Source organism: Triturus cristatus, chromosome 8, assembly GCF_964204655.1.
Source record: "Triturus cristatus chromosome 8, aTriCri1.1, whole genome shotgun sequence".
Classification (NCBI taxonomy): Eukaryota; Metazoa; Chordata; class Amphibia; order Caudata; family Salamandridae; genus Triturus; species Triturus cristatus.
This window is the reverse complement of record NC_140591.1, coordinates 1,026,263,504-1,026,287,171: the sequence shown is the minus strand read 5'-3', so window position 1 is coordinate 1,026,287,171 and position 23,668 is coordinate 1,026,263,504.

The window sequence follows — 23,668 nt, the reverse complement described above, 5'->3', positions numbered from 1 at the left end:
CGACTGCTCCTGCTGCGTTTCTTCCCAGAGGCCCAGTCCCACCTGGGCACCCCACATGTAAGGTTTGTTGGAGGGCAGCTCGGGTAGCCCACCCCCAGCTGCCCTCGCCGGCTCCCCAACTGGCCAGCACCCTCATGTGCTGCAGCGGGAGCCGGCACTCCATTGTAGGTCTGCCCACTCCGGCGGGAAGACATGAGGCTGTCTCTGCTCCAGTAGGTCTTCGGGGGAGTGCGACGGCACTCCTCCCGCCTTCCCGCTGCTGTGGGGGAGTGCAGCGGCACTCCCCCAGCCTCCGCCACCACGTCGGGCCCGGAGTTGGGGTCCTGGGACCCCAAGGCAGTCTTCATAGGGAGCGCAACGGCGCTCCCTGGCTGGGCTTCCACCATAGCTTCCGGGGCCCGGAGTTGGGTATCCCAGGCCCCTTTTGGACAATCTCCATGGGGAGCGCGACTGCGCTCCTCGGCTTCCCGTCTGGGCATCGGGGCCCGGAGTTAGGATCCCGCCCTTGGGTGTCGCCGTGGGCCAGGGTGGGCTCCTGGCACTCCGTTTGGGCAACATCACAGGGAGTGCAACGGCGCTCACCAACTTACCTTCTTCTAGGGGCAGCCCCTGGGACCTGACCCCCCCCGGGGGCATGGTTGAGACCGGCGGCGGAGCCCCACGTGCTTCGTCGGTCCAATTAGAGTTCAAAGGTTGCCTACCTTCTGGGAGGCGTGTCTCAGCCCCCAGGCAGCCGATTTTCACCATCTTGGCCTCTTCTTGCTTCTGGTGGCGCGCCCAGGCCACTGGGAGCACTTTCCTATGCCCTCCTGGTCTCAAGGAGGGTGCATTCAGCAGGGATCAGTCTTCACTAGCTCCCTGCACCAGTCCTTTGCCTGGCTCTCCTCCTGGGCCCCTCTTCTCCTTAGGCAAAGGCCCAGGCTTCGGCTCTCTGGTCCTGGACTCCCCTTTTGGCGCAAGTCGGGGTCCTGGGTCAGTCTGGAGCTTCCTCCTCCCAGTTGCCCATGGTGCCAGGCTCCAGCACCAGTCTTCCTCAGCAGGCCACACCCCAGAGAGCTCCTTTTCCTGTGCAAACTATTTTTAAAGAATTTGGAGGGGCTGGCAGTAAGTCGCTGTTTGCCCAATCAAACAGTGACACATCACTTCTCTTCCCCTGCTCCCTCCTTCCTGCCCAGGCCTCTGGGTTAGTTTAAAATGCTGTCGTCCAGGGGCCTCTTGCTACATGGTCTCTGAAAGCCCCTTTCCCCCTTGCTGCCTGGCACCAGGTGACAGCTGTTGATGGATTAACCTGTAGCTCCACCCATCTTCTCTTCTTGGAGAGGAGGCCTTTGCCCTTGGAATGATTGTCGTGAAGGGCTAAGCCTCTGATGCTACAGCTTGGGGAGGAAGGTCATTAATCCAGCCTGGCAGGGTCAGCCCCAGCCATGCTCTGGTTATGAGCTGGTTCAGAGGAACATGACATTTCTGGATGACCCAAAAGCAGTACAGATATGACTTTGGACTCTGCAGAATAGTACTTCTCACTTAAGTTACAGTGGACTTTAGTGAGTGTCTGGAATTTGTAGGCCCTAGGGAAGTGAAACTATCCCATGTGGTCCCCATCCTCATAGGAGTATAATGAAGTGGTCTTTCAGTGAAAATATTAAAGCACACTGACCTTCCCTTTCATGTTTCTTCCCATTGTATAAAGCCTATTACATGTCACCACCCAGCTCTGCATAATTCCTGCCACACCATTAAATTTGTAGATGCTCCTGGGCTGCGCACACCAGGAATCTCCCCTGCGCAGCCCCTACATTTGTGCACATGCATGTATACCCGTGTCTGCATGTAACCAGCCCGGTGCCCCTTACTCCAGCTGCGGTAAAATCCACATGCAGTCTCTTGCATCATGAGTTCACTGTGGGTGAGTCCCAACTTATGAGGTTCTCCCACAGTAAAAGCTCAAGAATTAGGTGTTCAAAAAGTGAAAAATCTGGGTGGCTCAGATGGTCAGAACCACCTTTTTACAATATGGATATATGTCATGTAATGATTGCTCTTTTAACCCTTTCTGCAAATGTTTCTCAAACAATTTCTATCTGTCAAGCTGCCCAGAGTCCACTGGGCAGAAGCAATAGTCCTATGACTCGTGGATACCTAATGCTTTCTTCAGGACACTGTTCTTCCATCAGCTAAACTGACAGCCCCGGTTGGGGGTCCCACTGGGCAAGCAGTGGCTACTTTCCCTCATTCGTTGGTGGTTGGGTTGGTTGCCTCTTATGTTCCAGTGTTCATCCTACTATTGCTCCCTTAAACTGGACTAAGGGCTACCTCTTCATCACTTGACTCTCAGTGGTAGCAATGGTGAAAAGTCACCGGCTTCTCGGGCAATTAGTGTGGGGTGCTCAAGCTGAGAACTCATCAGTAACCCGGCAGCGCAATAATTGATTGTTCAACCCAGTGTTTTACTTTAGTAAACTTCTTCAATCTGCACACTTAAAACATAATACTTCACCGAACAGGTCAAAGGTGAAATTCTCACTATGATGCCCAGGTTGCTGTGTTTTGGATTCTGTAATGTTTGTCATTTTTCCCACTTTGGTGATCCTAGGCAATGTCTACCCCTGAGGTTTGGTGTATCTCATGGACATACATCAAGGTTTTGGTGCAGATTACCCCTTAGTACTATTTACAACACTGTCTCACTACAGAGCTGTCATTAAAGCCCTTTTATTTGTGGCTTTCGGGCACCTGCAGCATGCATCTCTCCTCTCCCTTGCTTCTGGGAGGAGACATGTAGGCAGGAGGTACGACAAGTATTCCAGCAGAGAGTCTCAGCAGACAACAGTGAAGTCCTCGCAGATGGGCGGCTCGGCTTCCTGGTCTCCAGTGAGGTGTGGATGCTGGGGCTGCCATGGTCATGGCAGCCACAGAAGAATCTTCGGCTACAGCAACAGGTTGCCTTGGGCACAGTTCTATTTTTTTTGTGAACCATTTTTATTGATTTTAAGCTATGTAGACAATTGTACATCCGTTACAGTAGGTAGTTGTAATCTACATCACATTACCGGTTCCCAACGGGTCCTGGTATCTATGGCGATAGCATCAGACATTACAGTAGTTAGTGGTTCAGAAGTGTTGCATATATCAACAAACTGGTAAAGAAAAGTGACAACATTAGCAGGTCCTAGCAGTTACTAACATAGAAGATCACTGCACCAATCTTATGCCATTATATCAGTACTGACGAGCGGCTACCATAGGATCCAACAACAAATGCAAATTATAGTATAAAACAAAAATCACACGGCAGAGCTGTCAGGCTGACTGCATGTTCAGGTCAAGAGACAATTGGGAAACCAATGGGGTAGGGAAGGAAGGGGAGGCAGTAGGAGACCCTCATTATGCATGAAAGGGGGATGCAGGTGCTGCTGCTCCCTAATCTTCACAAAACCTCAGGGATCCTCAGGGAGTACCTGTAATTTGTGCAGAATCGTGTCCTACTCCAAAGCTATGAGGACTTTGTGCAATCCCCCATCTTCTTCTCTATGGAGTACATCCAATTCTGCCATACCCCATCTTAGTGTGGCCGCATTCCAGTATGGAAGTCTCGGAAGGTGGGTATCTTTCTACTCCATTGCAGTTGCTCTCCTAGCTATGAGTAGTGCTAGGTCTATAAAGCGTTTAGTGGTGCCACCCTATTTACTGCACTCATGTAACCCCAGCAATCCCGTTAGCCTTTCTGTACCTGTGTAACCCCTGTAATCCTGCTTCCATGGTGCATAGGTTCTCCCTCCCTGTGATGGTTGTCGGGGTTTCTGTGACTGCCCTCCAAAACTGCATTGCCTCTGGGCAACTCCAAATTGTGTGCCATATCAGCGTCTTGGGAGCTACATTTAGAACAAGTTGGCGCTGTGCCATATATTTCATGTAAGTGCGCAGGTGTAAGGTACGCTCTGCAAAATGCTGAATTGTATGTATTGAAATTTCACAGCGCGGGAGAATTTACGTGGGTATAGAAGAACCATGTCCCACTCCTTCTGGAACATTGCGTGACCAGTATCACTCTCCCATTCCTGTCTGACTTGGTGCAATAGGCCTTGTGTGGAGTCTGCCAACACACATGTGAACTGTGTGATAAGGCAATGTCCACTGCCCATTATGTTTACTACATGTACTAGGGGATGCGTGTCTGTTTCAGTATCAGTGATTTGCCAGTTGCACTGAAGTTCATCCAGCAGAGTTCGGCGATAAAAAATATAGCCAAAGGGCAGGTTGTAGTCCTTGCTGAGCTGCTCAAACGGAACAAGGATAGCATTCTGGAACAGTGTACCCATGGTTCCTAATCCCGTTGATTCCCAGTGCCCCTTCTCCTCCCTCCCAAGAAGCTCCCTGAAGGGGCGTATGGAGCTAAGTCGGAACTCCGGCGTGTATGGCGTGAGAGTCAGAGATAGTCGTAGGCTTCTGATGTAACTGGCATGCGCTATAGCCAGGAGTTTATTTGGTTGTGGAGGGAGTTTGCTTGTCGGCAGCAATAGCTTGTGCATCAACCGACCAGCAGGATCAGGCGCAGGTTGGCCCAACTCAGTTAAGTGATGGCCCACTAGCCGCCGAGCTGGCCACTGTAATTGCACTGGCAAATGATAATGTTTGAAGTTAGAAGCATCCAATCCCCCTCCACCGGCAACTGGAGCTTCCAAAGGTCCAATCACCGCCTTCCCTTGTTCCAGATGAAGGTCCCCAGCATGCCAATAAAAGTGCAGAATGTGGATCTCAGGATGTGAACTGGTAAGTTGTGAAAGTATTCGAGGAGGAGCGGGAGCATCACCATCTTGGATAGTGAAACATGGCTCTGCACCGTAAGTGGAAGTGTGCTCTAGAATGTCAGTTGTGATCGGACAGAGGCGGTGGCCCACGTAAGATTCCCATCTATTAAATCCTGGGTAGCATGATAAACCTGAATATACAGGTAGCGGAATGTACGTGAGTCCCATTGCACGAGGTTGGGTCCCAACATTAGTTTGTGTAGTTGGTAATCTTGGCTCCGGGAACAGGCAGGTCTTCATCCAGTTCAAACCTAATCCTGAAGGCTCGCGGAATTTGTTGAGAGTTGACGACACACTTTGGAGCCCCTGTCTGATGTCCCAGATATAAATGAGGATGTCGTTTGCATAAAGGGAAACAGCTTGTAGTTCGTCCCCTATGAGAAAGCCCCACTCCTCTCTGTCGCGCCACAGCCAGTGGGCGAGCGGTTCATCGATAATATAAAAAGGAACGGCAATAGTGGGCATCCCTGGCGGGTACCCCGGCTGTTCACAAATGGAGCCGTGATTACTGGACCTACTCTTACTTGGACTGTATAAGTGGATGACGTGTACTAGGCTCCCTGGTACGCAAAACTGCAGGAGCATGGCGAACATGTAGTAGCAGTCCACAGTGCTGAATGTTCTTTCCAAGTTGATCACCAAGCAGGCCGTGTCTTACCTACCAGCGGGCCGGTGCCAGCTCCATCACTCTATGGAGTCTACGGATGTTGAGAGTGCGGTGGACGAAAAGGGATGAAGCCGTTCTGATCTGCATGGAATAGTTGGGGCATATGCTCCAGGAGATGGCTTTAAATTACCTTGCTAAGTATCTTCTAATCTGTCCCTAAAATTGACAAAGGACGATAAGATGTCACTTCCAGTGGGTCCTTGTTAGGCTTCGGTAGGGAAACTATAAGAGATTTGCGTAGTGTCGGAGGTAGGTTGCCCTCCTCCAGTGCTGCTTGATACAACTCCAGTAACTTAGGGACAAACAGTTCTTCATATGCCTTATAAAACTCAACTGGAAGGCCATCCAGCCTGGGAGTTTTACATGTAGTTCATCCCTGAATGGCTACTCCGATCTCTTGTTCTGTGATTGCCATCTGTAGAGCCAGTGGATCAACTGTGGGTAGCAAGAGTCCCCCAAAAATGTCTGTATGCTAGCAGCAAAATCAGCGCCAGGAGAGTCATACAGTGATCTATAATGTGATGTAAAGGCGGTATGGATATCCACTTAGCTCATAACAGTACAAGTTTGGGATTGGCGAAACTTGGTGATTGGAGCGGAGGGGTTCACATTGCAGAGAAGCCAGGCCAGTAGTTGTTCAAACTTGTCTCCCTCAGGATGCATCTTGGCCTGATAGGCCCTATAATCTAGGCAGTGAAGCTGGTCTATCAGCTGGACATGTCACTCTCTGGTATCCATGAGTGCCTGTCGACCTGCCATGGTGCTGTGTGACTACGTTTCCAGGGCATCCAAGGACAGTTCAAATGCAGTCAATCCCCTTCAAAAATAATCTTGCACCCCCATCACCACAGAATTGATAGTGCCCTTGGAGCACAACCTTGAGCACTTCCAACTCAATGAGCCCAGATGTGGCTGCTCCCCAATTCTCTGCCACGTATAGCCACAACACCCTCTGGGTCCTGTCTTGGAATGCTATGTCCACCAGCATGACTGGTTGGAGGTGCCAGCTGGGTATGGGGGGCGAGGGGCTCCCCAATCCAGGTGAAGCTCTAACAGATAATGGTCCGAGAAAGTTTTACCAGGGTACTCCCCAGTCATAACCTGAGATTGAATGGCTGGATGACAAAGTATCTGGTCCAGCCGCACATGTAGGTGACAGGGCAGGGAATAGCAGGAGTCACTCTTCCCTTCTTGGTGCAATGTGCACCAACTATCTAGTGTGCGAACCACTGCGTGACTTCCGCTGCAGTTGTCACTACAGGGGAATTCGGTAGCGGTGGATGGGAGTGGTCGAGAACTAATTAGAGGATGCAATTGAAGTCTCCAATGATCCATGTGGTATGTACCCATTTTGTGAGGATAAGCGTAAATCGGGACAGAAATACCAGCTTCTCCACATTCCGTGCATAGATACTACCCAACAGGAGTGGGCAGCCATCGAGTTTCCCCTCCACAAACACCTTGGGGTCTATTTCTATGGCAAGGAATCTAAATGGTACTGGATGGCATATCCACATTAGTGCCACTCTGGCAAACCCATACTATAGAAGTGCCAACGCAAATGCTTTTGCAAGCGAACATCTTCTCCGCCTGCTGTGTGTGTTTCCAGGAGGAATGCTATGTGTGAAATACGCCGCCGAATGTATTGTTGAGCCAGATGTCATTTCGCTCTGTCCCCATACTCCTAACGTTCCATGTGATCATTTGCAGCTTAGCCACGAGTATTTAGAAGTGTGGGGTATGTACACAACCCAGTACCAGAAGGTATTGTGGTGTATGACCTGCAAAACGAGAAAACAAACGTAATCTACAAATCCCCTCCCAGGGTAAGGCCAAAAACAGTGATCACCCAAACAATGAACTACGAGGACCATAGATGGGGAACTCTGATAGCAGAGTCTCATTGAGGACTCCAGCTTAAAAGTGAAGTTGGCTGGGGGGGGCGCGACTGGTGGCGTGTGTCAGTATCTAACCTCAAAGAGTATTGGTAAAAAGGAGAGAAAACTCTAGGTAAACACACCTCCACATCCATTCATCCCATTCTTGCGACAAGAAGGTAAAGATTCAGTGTACGTGAATGACCTAAGGAATGTGTGTGACCCACATGGCAGAGGGGGAGAACTACCCTTGCGATCAAGTATGCATGGTTTTATAATACAGTAGTTTAACCCAGTAGGTCTGCAGTTTGGGGCGTAACGTCTGGGTGGACCCCCGATGAATTGCTACTCAGCAAGGTGATGGACCCATTTTCTGATGGTTAACCTTGGGCACAGTTCTTGATGCCATTGGCACAGTTCTTGATGCCAGTGGCACAGTCTGCCTCATGCACACTAGACAGTTAGTCTGCCTCTGACACAGTTCCTAGTTGTAGCCGCAGAGTCTGCCTATGCAAAGTTCGTAGTTGGGCACTTTCTGCACCTCGCTATCAATGTCCACACTGAGCAGTGATCAGGATAGAGTCTAAAGGATGGCCTCACCTGAAGGGGGCCCTTTCATCTTAACAACAGTTTGCAGCAACACCCAAACATCTACCAAATGGTAGCACTACAGCAGCACTGATCAGCAGCTGGTCTCCACTAGAGGCATACTTGGGTTTCCTAAGGAGCCTTTTCTCCTCTGTCCCCACTTTAGTGATTAGGTGTACTCCCTCCAGCTTCTGAAATGTTGAAAATTCTCAATGATTGAGAAATCGCCTCCATCTTGAACAGGCAGGAGCTTCAAAAATTGAATCCACAGGCCTCCAGTATTCTGGCTCACTCATACACGCAATGCATGTACCACATCGGCAATCGTACAATATCCACTTGGGATGTTGGAGCTAAGGACAAAGTGTGACGATACTTGAGCTTCATTCAAATTTTTCTTTGATTCAGTATGTTTGTTTTATATTAAAAAAAGGATTGCCTGACTCCACGGCTGGATACTGGAATCAAGTCTGTTGCTGTGAAGTTGCCCTGCCAATGAAATGTTACGATTATTCTATTGAGACAGCACATAGTACTGGCCTTTGAGACTCAGGAACAGATTCTTAGGGCCATATGTAGGTAGCTAAATACCGGTCGGTAACGGCCGAAATTCGGTAAATATCCAGTTACCGACCGGTATTTAGGCAATTGAGATGTAGGAGTCCAAAAAGAAGGATTGGGTAAATATGAATCGGTAAATACCGATTCACCTTTACCGAATCCAAATTTACCGATTCATAATTACCAAATTCATATTTACCGAATCGGAAAATATGAAATGGTAAAACGAGAAAAGAGATGTAGGTAAATTTGGTATTTACGAATTCCATGAAATTCGGTATTTAAGAGTCAGTAATTAACACAGAGTGAAAGCAGGTGGTAATCAGCCACAGTGCATATAAGCAATCCCAAAATGCAACAGCGTGAACACCATGGCGGCTCTGTATGTCATTGCAAGGCGCCTACGTCTACAGGCAGCAGGTCTGCGGATTTGGAGACGGGAGGAGCGCATTTACAGACAGCGCATCACACTCTTTCAACAGACTGAGGCTGAGATACATGAAAGGTACAGGCTACACCCCCAAACCATCATGGACCTGATAAGGGACCTGCACCCACTCCTGGACCAACCAACAACAAGGGCGCATGCCATACCACCACATGTGCAGGTGCTCTGTAGCCTACATCTACTTGCATCTGGCAGTTACCAGGGGGTGATAGCTGCGGTAGGCAGGGTATCCCAGAGTTGCCTGTCTCGTTTCTTCAGGAAGTTTCTGGATGCCATGATGCAGAGAATGCAATACTACATTAGCTTCCCAAACACACAGGTTGAACTGCAGAAAACAAAGACCGACTTTTACCAGATGGCACAGTTCCCGCATGTCATAGGCTGTATTGATACAACAAACAAATGATGGACGGAATGCTGACAATGCAGACATTCTCCCCCAGTCAAGAGATCTGGGTTAAATCCATCATTCTTTTGCCCACTACGCCACCCCAGTTCAGACATGGCCATATGCAAATCAGTCTTGACCCTGTGCCTCATGGGAACAGTCCAGCCCGAACTGCCAAGCCATGTCTTCCCTGGACCGGAATCAAGCATCCTAGGACCGGTTTCTGGCTATCAGCCGTCATCAGCCAGGATAGCTTGACTCCAGTGGCGTAGTGAGCACGGGTCCCACGTCTGGGAATACCCATCCCACTTAGGGCGAAAAGCGTTACAACAAACAAATGATGGACGGAATGCTGACAATGCAGACATTCTCCCCCAGTCAAGAGATCTGGGTTAAATCCATCATTCTTTTGCCCACTACGCCACCCCAGTTCAGACATGGCCATATGCAAATCAGTCTTGACCCTGTGCCTCATGGGAACAGTCCAGCCCGAACTGCCAAGCCATGTCTTCCCTGGACCGGAATCAAGCATCCTAGGACCGGTTTCTGGCTATCAGCCGTCATCAGCCAGGATAGCTTGACTCCAGTGGCGTAGTGAGCACAGGTCCCACGTCTGGGAATACCCATCCCACTTAGGGCGAAAAGCGTTACAACAAACAAATGATGGACGGAATGCTGACAATGCAGACATTCTCCCCCAGTCAAGAGATCTGGGTTAAATCCATCATTCTTTTGCCCACTACGCCACCCCAGTTCAGACATGGCCATATGCAAATCAGTCTTGACCCTGTGCCTCATGGGAACAGTCCAGCCCGAACTGCCAAGCCATGTCTTCCCTGGACCGGAATCAAGCATCCTAGGACCGGTTTCTGGCTATCAGCCGTCATCAGCCAGGATAGCTTGACTCCAGTGGCGTAGTGAGCACGGGTCCCACGTCTGGGAATACCCATCCCACTTAGGGCGAAAAGCGTTACAACAAACAAATGATGGACGGAATGCTGACAATGCAGACATTCTCCCCCAGTCAAGAGATCTGGGTTAAATCCATCATTCTTTTGCCCACTACGCCACCCCAGTTCAGACATGGCCATATGCAAATCAGTCTTGACCCTGTGCCTCATGGGAACAGTCCAGCCCGAACTGCCAAGCCATGTCTTCCCTGGACCGGAATCAAGCATCCCAGGACCGGTTTCTGGCCGAAATTCGGTAAATATCCAGTTACCGACCGGTATTTAGGCAATTGAGATGTAGGAGTCCAAAAAGAAGGATTGGGTAAATATGAATCGGTAAATACCGATTCACCTTTACCGAATCCAAATTTACCGATTCATAATTACCGAATTCATATTTACCGAATCGGAAAATATGAAATGGTAAAACGAGAAAAGAGATGTAGGTAAATTTGGTATTTACGAATTCCATGAAATTCGGTATTTAAGAGTCAGTAATTAACACAGAGTGAAAGCAGGTGGTAATCAGCCACAGTGCATATAAGCAATCCCAAAATGCAACAGCGTGAACACCATGGCGGCTCTGTATGTCATTGCAAGGCGCCTACGTCTACAGGCAGCAGGTCTGCGGATTTGGAGACGGGAGGAGCGCATTTACAGACAGCGCATCACACTCTTTCAACAGACTGAGGCTGAGATACATGAAAGGTACAGGCTACACCCCCAAACCATCATGGACCTGATAAGGGACCTGCACCCACTCCTGGACCAACCAACAACAAGGGCGCATGCCATACCACCACATGTGCAGGTGCTCTGTAGCCTACATCTACTTGCATCTGGCAGTTACCAGGGGGTGATAGCTGCGGTAGGCAGGGTATCCCAGAGTTGCCTGTCTCGTTTCTTCAGGAAGTTTCTGGATGCCATGATGCAGAGAATGCAATACTACATTAGCTTCCCAAACACACAGGTTGAACTGCAGAAAACAAAGACCGACTTTTACCAGATGGCACAGTTCCCGCATGTCATAGGCTGTATTGATGGCACGCACATTCCAATCTGCCCACCAGCAGCCACTGAGCACATCTACAGGAACATAAAGTCCACCCACTCCATAAATGTGCAGGTAATCTGCGATGCAGCCAACATAATCACTGATATCGTAGCTAAGTTCCCTGGGAGCACCCATGACTCCTTCATCTTCCAGAACAGTGGGATCTACACACGACTGGTTGCCGGAGAATTTGGAGAAGGATACCTGCTAGGTAAATCACTGTGACACTCCCTAATACTTATCGCAAATGAATGTGTATTGAGGCATGTGACTAATGGTACTCTCTCACTCACCTAGGCGACAGTGCATATGCCGTGCGGTCATTCATCCTCACTCCCTACCTACACCCATCAACCCTGAGTGAAAGACGATATAATGTGGCACACAAATCAACACGCAACGTGGTGGAGCGCACGTTTGGACTATTGAAAAGCAGGTTCCGCTGCCTCCACAAAAGCGGAGGCGCACGCCAGTACACACCCATCATCTGCTGCAAGATCATTGCCACTTGTGCAATGCTGCACAACCTTGCCACGAAGACAGGTACAGAGGTGGAAATAACAGATTTTGAGGACAATGATGATGAGTCTGCACAGCCAGAGCCCAACGCAGCAGGAGTGGCAACAGCAACAGATGGGAGAGAGAGACGGGCAGAGATCACATGCAACTATTTCTAAGTAAGTAAGGGGACACAGCCAGTAGTTGTATGCCATGACGTAGTTTTAATCATGCGGCACTACGCCACAACACAACGGCTAAAGTGGCCTATCAATTTTGTGAAATCAATAGTTGTAAGTCAAGGGTTACTTCACTCAACTGTGTCCTGCAGTTGTGTGCAGCATCAGTGTCTGCGCCCACGCACCACAGTACGGGATACCAGTGATTGAGTGTCCTCACTGGCTGTGGGACCAGTGGCAGCCCCATGCCGTCTGTTGCTCCTCCTTGTGGCTGTGACAGGGGGGGTAATGCTGCTCCTACTGGTGGTGTCCTCGCTGTCCCCAGCATCCACAGCACCAGTTGTGGCAGACTAGCTTGTAAGCAGCACCTCAAGTGCACTAGTCACCCTCACCATCCCCCTTGACACATCATTGCAGCAGTGCGCAAGCCCCTCCTGCATTGCCACGGAGCGCCTGCAGAGCAGCGAAGTGGCAGTCGCCAGGCGGTTCACTGCCCTTGTGTGGTGATCTTTTTTCTGCCTCTCCCTTCGCTGTGCTGCTCTGTCCTCATCCATCCTTGTGCACAGCAGCATGACGGACTGGGAAATGTCCCGCATGCCTGCAGCCATCTCCCTCATGCCCTCAGCCATTGCGCTTATGCCCCTGTCAATGTTGCCCATTGTGTCATTGAGGCCCTTCATTTGGCGCTGTACTGACAAGATTGCCTTGCCTTGTAGGCGCTGCACATTGACCATGGTGGCCTCCAGCCCTAAGAATACCCCATGGCTCTCACACTGTGGAGGTGGACTGCGCACCCGAGCCCTGCGGCGACGTCTGGCACCTGTGTCTGCTCCCTCAGAGGCAGAGGGCACACCGGCATGGCAACCATCCAGTGGCACACTGGATCTTTCCGCCGCCCTTGAGTCTTCTGATAAGGACTCTGACACATGTAATCTGGCAACAGCACGCCTCCTAGACCTGAACAATGCAGGTGGTGTTGATGCGGGTGAGGCCAGCAGGAGTGGCGATGCTGGATGTGGTGGCGAGGCTGGCTGTGGTGGCGTGGCTGGCTGTGGTGGTGAGGCTGGCTGTGGTGCTGTTGTCTGCCCAGAACTCGTGGTGGCCTTCTCTGAGCTGTCCTTACGGGGTGCCCTCTCTCCCTTCTCCTGTGCAGTCCTGCGCGAAGTATCGCCTGTGGACAGAAATTCAACATCAGCTCAGTGTACCTGCAGCCCTGCATTTTTATCATCATAATACATTTCTAACACACTCTCTCATTGTCCTATGCCTGCTTATCGCTAATGTGTGTGACATGCCTGGTTGTTCTTGCTGGTATGCACTAACACCTGTACTGGAGTGGGATTCTCATTGCCCAATTGGGGATTTGGGATAGGGGTATGGGGGGGCACAATGCTGTGCATGCGTCTTACCTTGTTTGGCGGCGGCTCTGGCAGAGCTGTCTGCATCCCCAATCCCCACAACACTTTCGGGCTCAATTGTAGACTCCACGAGCTCCTCCAGTTCTGTCAGGGCAGGTGCCCTGTTCCTTCCTCCTCCTGTCCGGCTGGCCTCTTTCTTCAGTTCAGCCATCTTCCTCTTTGTGATGATACGGATGTCGTACCACCGCTTCTTCAGCACATCAATGTCCCGGGGGGGGTCACTCCCATGGCATTTACCTGCGCCTGGATTCCCAGCCAGATCTTTCTTTTCTCAGATTCAGCAACTTGCAGGGACTGCTTTCCGAACAGCTTATGGTGCTGCTTCACCACCTCCTCCACAAGTACCTGCAGTTCCTTTGGGCTGAATTTTAGTTTCCTCTTCCTTTCCCCTCCATCTCTCTCTGTGTCCTGGCTGGCCATTGTGTCAGTTTCTTGTGCAAATTCAGGCACTGGCTCTGTTGCTCTCCTCTGCACTCCCAGCCTCTCCAGAGTCTGCTGATTGTGTGCACCTGCCTGGGTGTGGCCACTTCCTGGTTGGGTGGGGTTGGGTTTGCACAGGATTGGCTGATTCCTCAAGTGATGTAAATTTGAAATTCCGAATCGGTAAGATCCGATTCGGTAATTACTGATTCGGTAAATACCAATCGGTATTTACCGATTCGGTAAATACTGGTTCGAAACTCCGGTCGGTATTGTGGAATCGGTATTCATTTACCGAATTTTACCGATTCGGTAATTGTTACCGAACTATTTGGTACATAGCAAATACCGATTTCTAAATACCGATTCAGTAAAATTCGGTATTTAGGAATCGGTATTTCTGGCCTACCTACATATGGCCCTTAGTGTCTACTCACACAACATTCCCCTCCAAGCCACTATTCTCTTTTATTCTCCATCAGAATCCATTCCAACCATCCTATTTTGGCACATGCTTCAAATCTCTAGCTTGTTCCCCAATATTTTATAGTATATTCTTTTGAATTCTCGATGCAATACCAAAATCGATGACCTTCTCTCTTTCACCGGCCTCGTAGTTGTTTACCATCTAGACAATAGCCTTTACTTCCCAAATGCTCTCAATACATTGTTACTCTTCTGTCATGATTCTTTACCATTCTGAAATAGCTTCCTGCCCTTCTTCTGACTGGGACTAAAAACTGCTTTTAAGACTTTTGTGTGCCAAATCCCTTCCTGCTTGAGTGTGTCATTCATGGCAAGCCCACTTTGTGTGTGGGTGTGCCTTTTAAGTTCCCTTTCTCAACGTGGAATGGAACCTGCTTCACTCAGGCACTTTCTAAGGTGAGGTCTTTTCATAATACCAGTTGGAACTTTCAATAATTCTTTGTGTATTTTACTGTTTTTTCAATCCATCTTTTTCTTCCTTCCACTCAGAGAGCATATGCTGTAACATTCCAAATTTAGGCCACCGGTGGTGTGTCACCAACTGCTTGCTATAGCAGTCCTGCATAACCAGAGGGAACAGGCGTTCATTGCATGTCTTTGCTGTTGATACTGATGTCAATAAAACTGCCCTAGAAGTGCCTAACTTTCTTTCAGAGTAGGGATGTACGTTTCCTGCAGGAGGTGTTGAATTTCATCCTTAGGAAGAATGAGGAGGTGAATACAAGCTCTTTGGTCCCCATGTCTTCACTCTGGCACTCTTTCTACAAATGTTAGTTATGCACCCTACACCAGGGTCTTGCTCACGCACGTGTAAGAAACCTGATTTTAAAATGATGGGATTAGAAAGCCCTACTCTATATGCAAGTTGTAGAGGAGCTCCCACAAAATCAAAGCAATTTAGATCCTAAAAAGTAAACCAGTTTCTGTGAGAAATCTGGAACTTACCTGCAGCATCTTGGCAGAAGATGCAAAGCCGTCCTTAGAAAAAATCTAATGTGGTGCCACCAAAACAAAATTACCGTTAAGAACCAAATGATTTAAAGTGCACTAAATGATTTAAAAAGATTAAAGTGTAATGACTGACTCTATGGGTTATTAGGAATTATAAAATTATCAAAACGCCCATAGAAAATAAACTAAAAGCCAAGGCAAGCAAAGGGTGTGCAGTTAATCAAGTTTTAGGCTCGGTCTACCCCGAACCAGCCATTTAGAGACTTGGAAGACCTAGACTTAGCCACCCTTTGTGGGTGTGAGGTTGGGCAAGGTTGGCGGGTTTTTCTAGTCTTACGTTCTACGTCATGGAAGTCAATACTCATCAGCGGGAAAGATGAGGAGTGGTGGCTGAGCAAGACTCACTTTGTCAGACTTCTCGGACCCACTGGAGCTCCAAACTTGGTCGAATAATGCTGTGATCCTGACAATCACAGAAATGTTATAGCCATTGCATCTATGTGGAGTCCCCAAGTCCTTCAAGATGCAATATTTTTGAATTCCTACTTTTCCTCAATTTTTTATTTTAAGTTCCTTCCTTGTGCTCACAGACTTCCAGAGAAGACTTGTTGGACATCAGCCCAGTGGTTCAAATCAGAACAATCTTTTCCCATTTCTCTGTTGGCGATAGCAGAACATCCAGTAACACTAGTCTTTCTGGATTTATTACAGACATATGCAGTTGCCTCTGTTCCTAGAATATTTCTCACTTTCCTAAGCACAGATAAAGACGCTTCAAATACCATGTAGGTTTCTCCTATTCACTTACAGAACCTCCTTAATACTGGTGGGCTCACCAAGAGGCTTATGTTCTTAGAACAATGATTACTGCCATGGATTTAGGACAAAGTAGGAGACATCTCTCCTCGGTTCTTCACTTGGCAGATGAGAATTATTCCAGCTACAGCAGGTCACCAATCTTCTCTCGTTCCAATCAGTTCTTGGCTGTGTATGTGATTGCAACAGTTATTGAATGTAGTCGACTGTGAATGCCAAAATTCTTGACTACTACGTTAATCAGTTCCTGTTCCCTAAAACTGATCCATGGCAAATGGCGTGTTGTAGAACTAAGCTGGGCCTAGAACTCTATTTTCTTCTGCTCTTCCAAGACCTTACCTCTGTCATTTCAGGTTAGGATTGAGTTGGAAGTAAAGATATGTCGGCTTTAATTGTCCCGCAGCAAGGTTAGGCCCAACTGACTATTGCGGTAAACTGGAATGCAAGCTAAGCCCAAATTTTTGTTTAAAAAGGCAAACATAAGCTTAACTGCTATGCTAGAAGCCAGCAGCTGAATAACTGTAAAAAATCTGTAGTTTTGCAGAAACCTATTTTTTGCAAACTGCTGCAAGAAAATGGAGAATAATTAGCCAAGAGATTATTATGTGATGTTAAAGTGGCTTTTACAAGGAGCCACATGTTCTGTTTTTAAACTAACCAGTCTGCGCTTTTGTTGCATTGCGGCAGATGAGCTACCTCTGTCTCACAAGTATTTAGTTTCATACACACCTCCTTCTTTCAAGGAGAGTAGACTAACATAGATAAAAGCCTTCTATGACTAAGACCTTTCTGTCCTTTAGTTCCCTTCTGTTATGACGTTTGCCTGTCAGTGAGATCCATTGCCAATCATCTTGATTTTGCAGTTCTGGGAAGAAGGGGGAAGCACCTAAGAGCAAAAGGACCTCTAGGACCACAGTTTGATTGTGGACTTGCAAGTATCCAAAGTTTTCTGATTGCGCAACCAGCTTTTTCTTTGTGGGTGCAGTTCTGGAAGCCTGTTGTCCCATCAGCTTAAAACAATCTCTCTCGCTGGGCAGTATGCTGTACGCGGCGATAATTTCAATAATAGAGAATAACTGATTCAGCAGCATGTAATGAAAATATCAAGACATAGTTCACCTGATAAGCAAATTTCTTCAAATACTCCTGATGGACTTCTTGTCGCAGATTTCTCACCTTTTGAATATTCAGTCAGACTGGATTTGGAATCTTTTCACCAGTATTTCTGCTGGCTGGTATGCAATGACATGTGGCTCTGTTCTACAGACGCCATTCAGCTCCGAAAATGATGTGCAGAACCTTTATAGTCACCACTACGAGCTTGGACGTCATTTATATTTTTTCTGCGCATACAGACGTGGATTCGGGGCTACCTCGTGTATCTCAGAGACCTATTTACCTAAAAAAAATATCTAAATCCAGTGTGCAAGGCAAACCTCCCCTCCCAAAATGACTGGTTTTAAGCACTGTAAGGACCATCACAAACAAATGTCTGTGACAGATCCTCATCAGATTTGGGGTTGAGCCACAACTCTAACAGTGGCGGCTGGTGACATTTGAAAGTGGTGTGGTGTAAAAGTTTAATATGGCTTTTATATAGTGGGCAATGTGGGCAAGCTTAATGGACAAACATGGTGTCTAGCCTGGATCCTCCTCCAGATAATAAAAATATTGATATATATATCTGCACATCTTCAGCCACCTCTTTTTCCTCTTCAGCACCCTCTTTTCACTCTTCTCTGAATGCACTTTATTGCATCTCCCTCACTTCACCACTTCGAAACACACTGCACTCACTCCCATTTAAGCAATGTATTTACTTTTGCCCTGTGAATATTTTGCCGTCTGTGCACCCCCTTCACAAACTCACATTTACAACTGGAATATATGACCATTGTTCTTTGTGCTCTGCAGAGAGGCCATCCCACTGACAGGCACATGGCTTTGACTTCCGCGTCATCAATCCAAGCCCCTCCTAAACAACTGCACAGCTCAAAGTATGCACAAAAATACAGAAAGAAACACATAATTAAATAGCTATTTCTTGAGGAAGGCAAGATTAAGTCAAACTTGAAACAAGAGAGGAACTGAATTGCTGACTTGCATTATCTTTACATTTTTAAGCCTCATTGTTTGTAAATCAATCCATGATTTTGGCATTAATGTTGAGGGCTTCAAGACAGGGCACGTTTTAATGTCATACAGCAGATAACTGTCTACTGTAAGAACAGATCTCTTGCTTTGCTCATGACTCAGATATTTGGATACAAGGGAACAAGCACCTTGGCTTGCTCATCTTGTGGATCCATTTTGCCGGGGAACAAATGCAGCAGTTCCACTTCTAACAGAGCCAACGACATGCAGCCAGGGCCTGGGGTGACACAGTGGGGGAGGTTAGGGTGGCGAGGGGTCTCAGAACAATATACATAACAGAAGATTAGCATTATAACACTTACCATTTCCAAGAGGACAAGGCAAACATGCTTGCATCCACTCCTACGTGTGGCGAATGGGAAAGGGTGGGATCTATGCCTGTTAACGACGGAGGGCTGCTCTCCCACAGGGACGAAGAATCCAGCACCCGAAACCATGATGCTTAAAGTGTCCCTGGCCTGTAGTGGATACTGCCATAGACCACAGTGTCATTGATTCATTATGAAGGGCTTTGGAACCGTAAGCCCTGCGTCATGCGTCACAGTTCAGAAAGCTGACTTCTGTCGCCTTCGTCAGAGCAAGGCGGGGCAGGCAGCCTGGGATTGACAGCCCGGACTTAAATACATTGATTTGATTAGAGATCCGATCGTATCTCTAAATAAATCACTCTATTTAATATTTGCATGGGAATATGAAGGAAATTATTTCAGAAGGGCGCAGCCTCAGAGCCCTAATGGAGATCTGTCCCTGGTCTCTTAAGGCCTGCAGTGAATATTCATAGATGAGCCCAAAGAACATGTGAAACTGCAAGGCTAAACACCAAGCATCTTAAGAGTCTGCAACAAGACTGGCCCAAGATGAAAGTTTGTCCCTGTCCCATTTGAGATCTAGAAGATGCCGGAGTCGTTCCAGGGGCCAGTCTCCTTTTTGATCCAAATCTTCAAATAAGTGGCAGAAACAGCACAAGAAATCTAAGCAGGATTTGGCTCCTTGCCTCCACTCACTCTCCTCTCTTGAGAAAGTACAAGGGTGACACCAAATATCTCACTCCTAAAATTGTTCATCTTCAGAGACGATTCCACAACTCGTTACAGCATATACAGGTTTCTGGGGCTGCCTGCCACACCAAAGCAGAACGTAGAGCTCTGTGCTGTCCTGCTATGGTTCTTCAGATCCTTGCTGACTCCCTCTGACGGGCCCATGGGCCCACTGCGCTGGTATGTACTCCACCTGCGTTGCCACCAGCGGGTTTGCCCTAAGTGCCAGCTGGAACCCCTTCGTGTCCATAACTGGGTCACCTCCCATCTTGATGCAACCTCCAGCAACACAGTCCACGGTGGTTCCCAGGACACTGATGCTGAATCTTTCACCTCCGGTGGATGAGACCCCATTGACCTCTCAGACATCAAGTCAGCACTGGTTCGACCTCAATCAAAGTTGTGCTCGGTCTCTGTTGAGACTCTGCTTCCTTCACTCGATCTGCCTCCACAACAGCAGCAGCACTCCATGCATTCCTTGTTCGGCATAGATTATGATGACTATTACGATTACGATGGAGGGGATGAGATTGGCCTACCCGATAATGAGGAGAGTTGGTATGACGATCTGCAGGAGGCCAGTGGCCTTGATGCGTCCACTGAGTCTGGACTCCTCATATCCCCTGGCTTGCCACCGAGGAAAATGGTTCCTACACCATGGTTATGCGTAGAGCTGCCAAAGTCCCTGACCTCCAGCTCCCCACCTTGGAGGTCAAGACCTAAGTTCTCCTGCCACTTTGTTGGGGACAGGGCCCAAACATGCTCTGTTCCCCAGTCAACCGCCAAATTGCACAATGCCACTGTCCTTCCACAGAGAAAACTGCCTTTTTATTTCAGCACCCTTCAGCTGAAAGCTTGGTGGTGCAGGCTTCGATAGGCAATACAACTCCCATCCTCTTTCCGATTACTCACCCTGATAGGGAGGCAAAATGGGTGGAGACGTTCGGTAAACAAATGATCTCATCTACCAGCTTCACCGTCCGGTCAGTGAATGCCAGCTCCCTGCTGGGATACTATTCTCATGCCCTATGGGACTCGGTGCCTCAAATCCAGTCATTGCCCAGTCATTCAGGATGGTTGTGACGCAGCCAAGTTCACAATTCATTGTGGTTTGGACACCACTTATTTCATCAGGTGGGCCTTTGGCACTAGTGCTGCCATTCTCCACCATGCTTGGTTGCGGTCGCCTGTTTTTTCAGGTGATGTCCAGGCGTTCATGGATTTGCCATTCTACGGAGCTCAAATGTTAAGGGACAAATCTGACTTTGCCTGCTCTCGAGCAGTTCAAGCACAGCACTATCCAACCCGAGCATGGCACTCAGCAGTTTTGACGTTGCAGCCATGGTGCCTACCTCCCCCACAGTCTAGGTCAATGAGCCAATGAGTCCACTACCACCCTTCAGCCCCACCTGCTAAACCCCTTTAGTTCAGAAGGGCTAGGCCCTACCCTTCCTTTATGTACAACCGCACATCCTGCCGTCCCCCCACGGACTAATGGATGACCAGCTTTCCGTTTTGCAGCCAGAAGTGTAAGCCCTTTTTTCAAAAGGGGCTATCAAGAAGTTGCCTGTGCCAGAAGTAGGATGTGGTTGCTATTCCCAATACTTGCTGGTGCCCAAGAAGGATGGAGGTCTTTGGTCTCTTTAGGAATTGTACCCTCTTGACTTCTTATTCCAGAAGGAGAAATGCAAAATGCTCTCACTGGCCTAGGTCTCGTCTGAGCTCGACACTGGAGACTTGATAGTGGTGTTGGACCTGCGGGATGACTAATTCCATACACCCATCCTGTAGGCCCATCAGCACCACCTGCAGTTTATGATTGGACAGGAGAATTTGTAGTTTTCTGTGTTCCCCTTTAGTCTAACCATTGCTCCTTGGGTGTTCACGAAAGTGATGACAGTGGTAGCAGCATATCTTCAGAGATCAGGGTTGGCAGTCATCCCCTACTTCGATAACTGGCTGATGAAGGCACTCTTGCCCCAGGCAGTCAACAACCACTTTCAGGCTACGGGGAACCTCCATCCATCTTTGGGGTTCACTAATAACCTGCTAAAGTCACACCAGATTTCTCAGACGCACCCATTCATCTGAGAGTCATGGACATGCTTCAGTTTTATGCCTTTCCTCTGGGAAGAGTCCAAGACATTCAGGCTATGATCCTGATCTTGCAACCTCCGTCCTAGATTTCAGTGAGGTAGACTCTGAGGCTGCTGGGACTGATGGCCTCCTGCATCCTGCTGGTTGAGCAAGCCAGCTTGCATATGCAGGCTGTGCAGTGAAATCTGAAGTCTCAGTGGTCCCAACATCTAGGGGACCTCTCCGACCACCTTCAGATTTTGAAGTAGACTGTAAAAGTTCTGCAGTAGTGCCTGTGGGACTGCAATAGCAAAATACCCCACCCAAAGCTCACACTGGTGACAGATGCATAGCTTCTCGGTTGGTGAGGCCATCTGGGAGAAGTAGAGATAAGAGGTGTTTGGTCTCTGGTGAAGGCTGGGCTCCATATCAACCAGCTGAGGGCTATCGGTTGAATGTTGAAAGCTTTCCTGCCCTCCATCAAGGTGAAGCTGGTGCAGGTGCTCATAGACAACAATGGACAACAACATTGCCATGTGGTATTGCAACAAGCAGGGTGTGGTGGGGACATGGAACCTGTGCAAGGAAGCTTTGCATCTATAGGTAGCTGGACCGTAGAGGAATGATTCTGTTGAGACCCTATCTGATGGGTTCCTTTAACTCGGGAGCGGACAAACAAACCTGTCGACGTCTTGCGGATCAAGGATGGCATTCACATACGGATGTGTTACAGCATCTTTCCCGCGAATTGGGAGAGCCCTGGAACTACCTTTTCATCACAACTGAGAATGTGCAATGTCAGCACTTTTGCGCATTGGAGTATCCAAGACTTCTCTCACTCGGAGACTCGTTCTGCGTAGAGTGGGTGGAGCTCAGGACTTCTGTGTACCTTCCTGCAAATACCTCTCCTGCCCAAGTTCTGACGATGATCAGGAATGACCGCACCCAATTCATCATTGTGGCTCCTGATTTGGCATGGAGATATGGTATGTCAAACTACTGGGCATGAGCCCTTGTCCTCCGATCAAGTTGTCTCTTTAGGAGTACCTACTGTCGCAGCAGCATGATAAACTTTTGCACACAAGCATACACCTCCATTCTCTGAGATTGAGCAGCAACAATTGAGTGTTTTCAACCATCTCCCTCACCAACGACCCGGACACCGCCAGAGCCAGCCTCCAGGAAGGGATGAGAGACGTCGCGGAATGGATGAAGCTCAGCCATCTGAAACTGAACTCAGACAAAACGGAAGTTCTCATCCTGGGACCATCCCCCTCTGCCTGGGACGACTCCTGGTTGCCACCCACCCTGGGCACCGCCCTCAAACCCAGAGACCACGCACGCAACCTGGGCTTCATCCTGGACTCCTCCCTCACGATGACCAAGCAAGTCAACGCCGTTTCAGCATCCTGCTTCAACACCCTGCGCATGCTCCGAAAAATCTTCCGATGGATCCCCACCGCAACCAGGAAGACGTATACCCAGGCCCTTATCACCAGCCGCCTGGACTACGGAAACATCCTCTACGCCGGAACCACAGCCAAGCTCCAGAAAAGACTACAGCGCATACAGAACGCCTCGGCAAGACTCATCCTGGACATCCCCCGCCACAGCCACATCTCTGCCCATCTGAAAGATCTGCACTGGCCCCCGTCAGCAAAAGAATCACATTCCGACTCCTCACCCACGCACACAAGGCTCTCCACAACGCGGGCCCCAGGTACCTCAACAACCGACTTGCATTCTACACACCAACCCGCCAGCTCCGCTCCGCCAGCCTCGCCCTCGTCACCATCCCACGAATTCGCAAAGCCACCGCCGGAGGAAGATCCTTCTCCTATCTGGCAGCCAAGACATGAAACTCCCTCCCCACCCACCTCCGGCTGACCCAGGACCATTTCGCCTTCAGGAAACAACTCAAGACCTGGCTGTTCGAGCAGTAGCGACCCCCCCCCCCCCCCCTCCCCCAGCTCCTTGAGACCCTTACGGGTGAGTAGCGCGCTCTACAAATTCCTTGATTGATTGATTGATCTTCCTGAAGTCATTGATGTCATCTTGGCAGCCATGCATCCCACAACCAAATCAGTATAGTTTGTGGCTTAGAGCGTTACAAAAAAGATCAACCCACTCCATACCAAACAGTTCGAAATTCTGTTTGTGTTGTCCCTCAGCCAGCAAATTCTTGCCTGGGCACTGCTAAAGGGTTGCCAGACTAGCCATTATTTATCATCTGTTGTTGTGGGTTTCTTTAAAGGGGTACAAAATATATTCTCTTCTTCTCCATTTCTTACG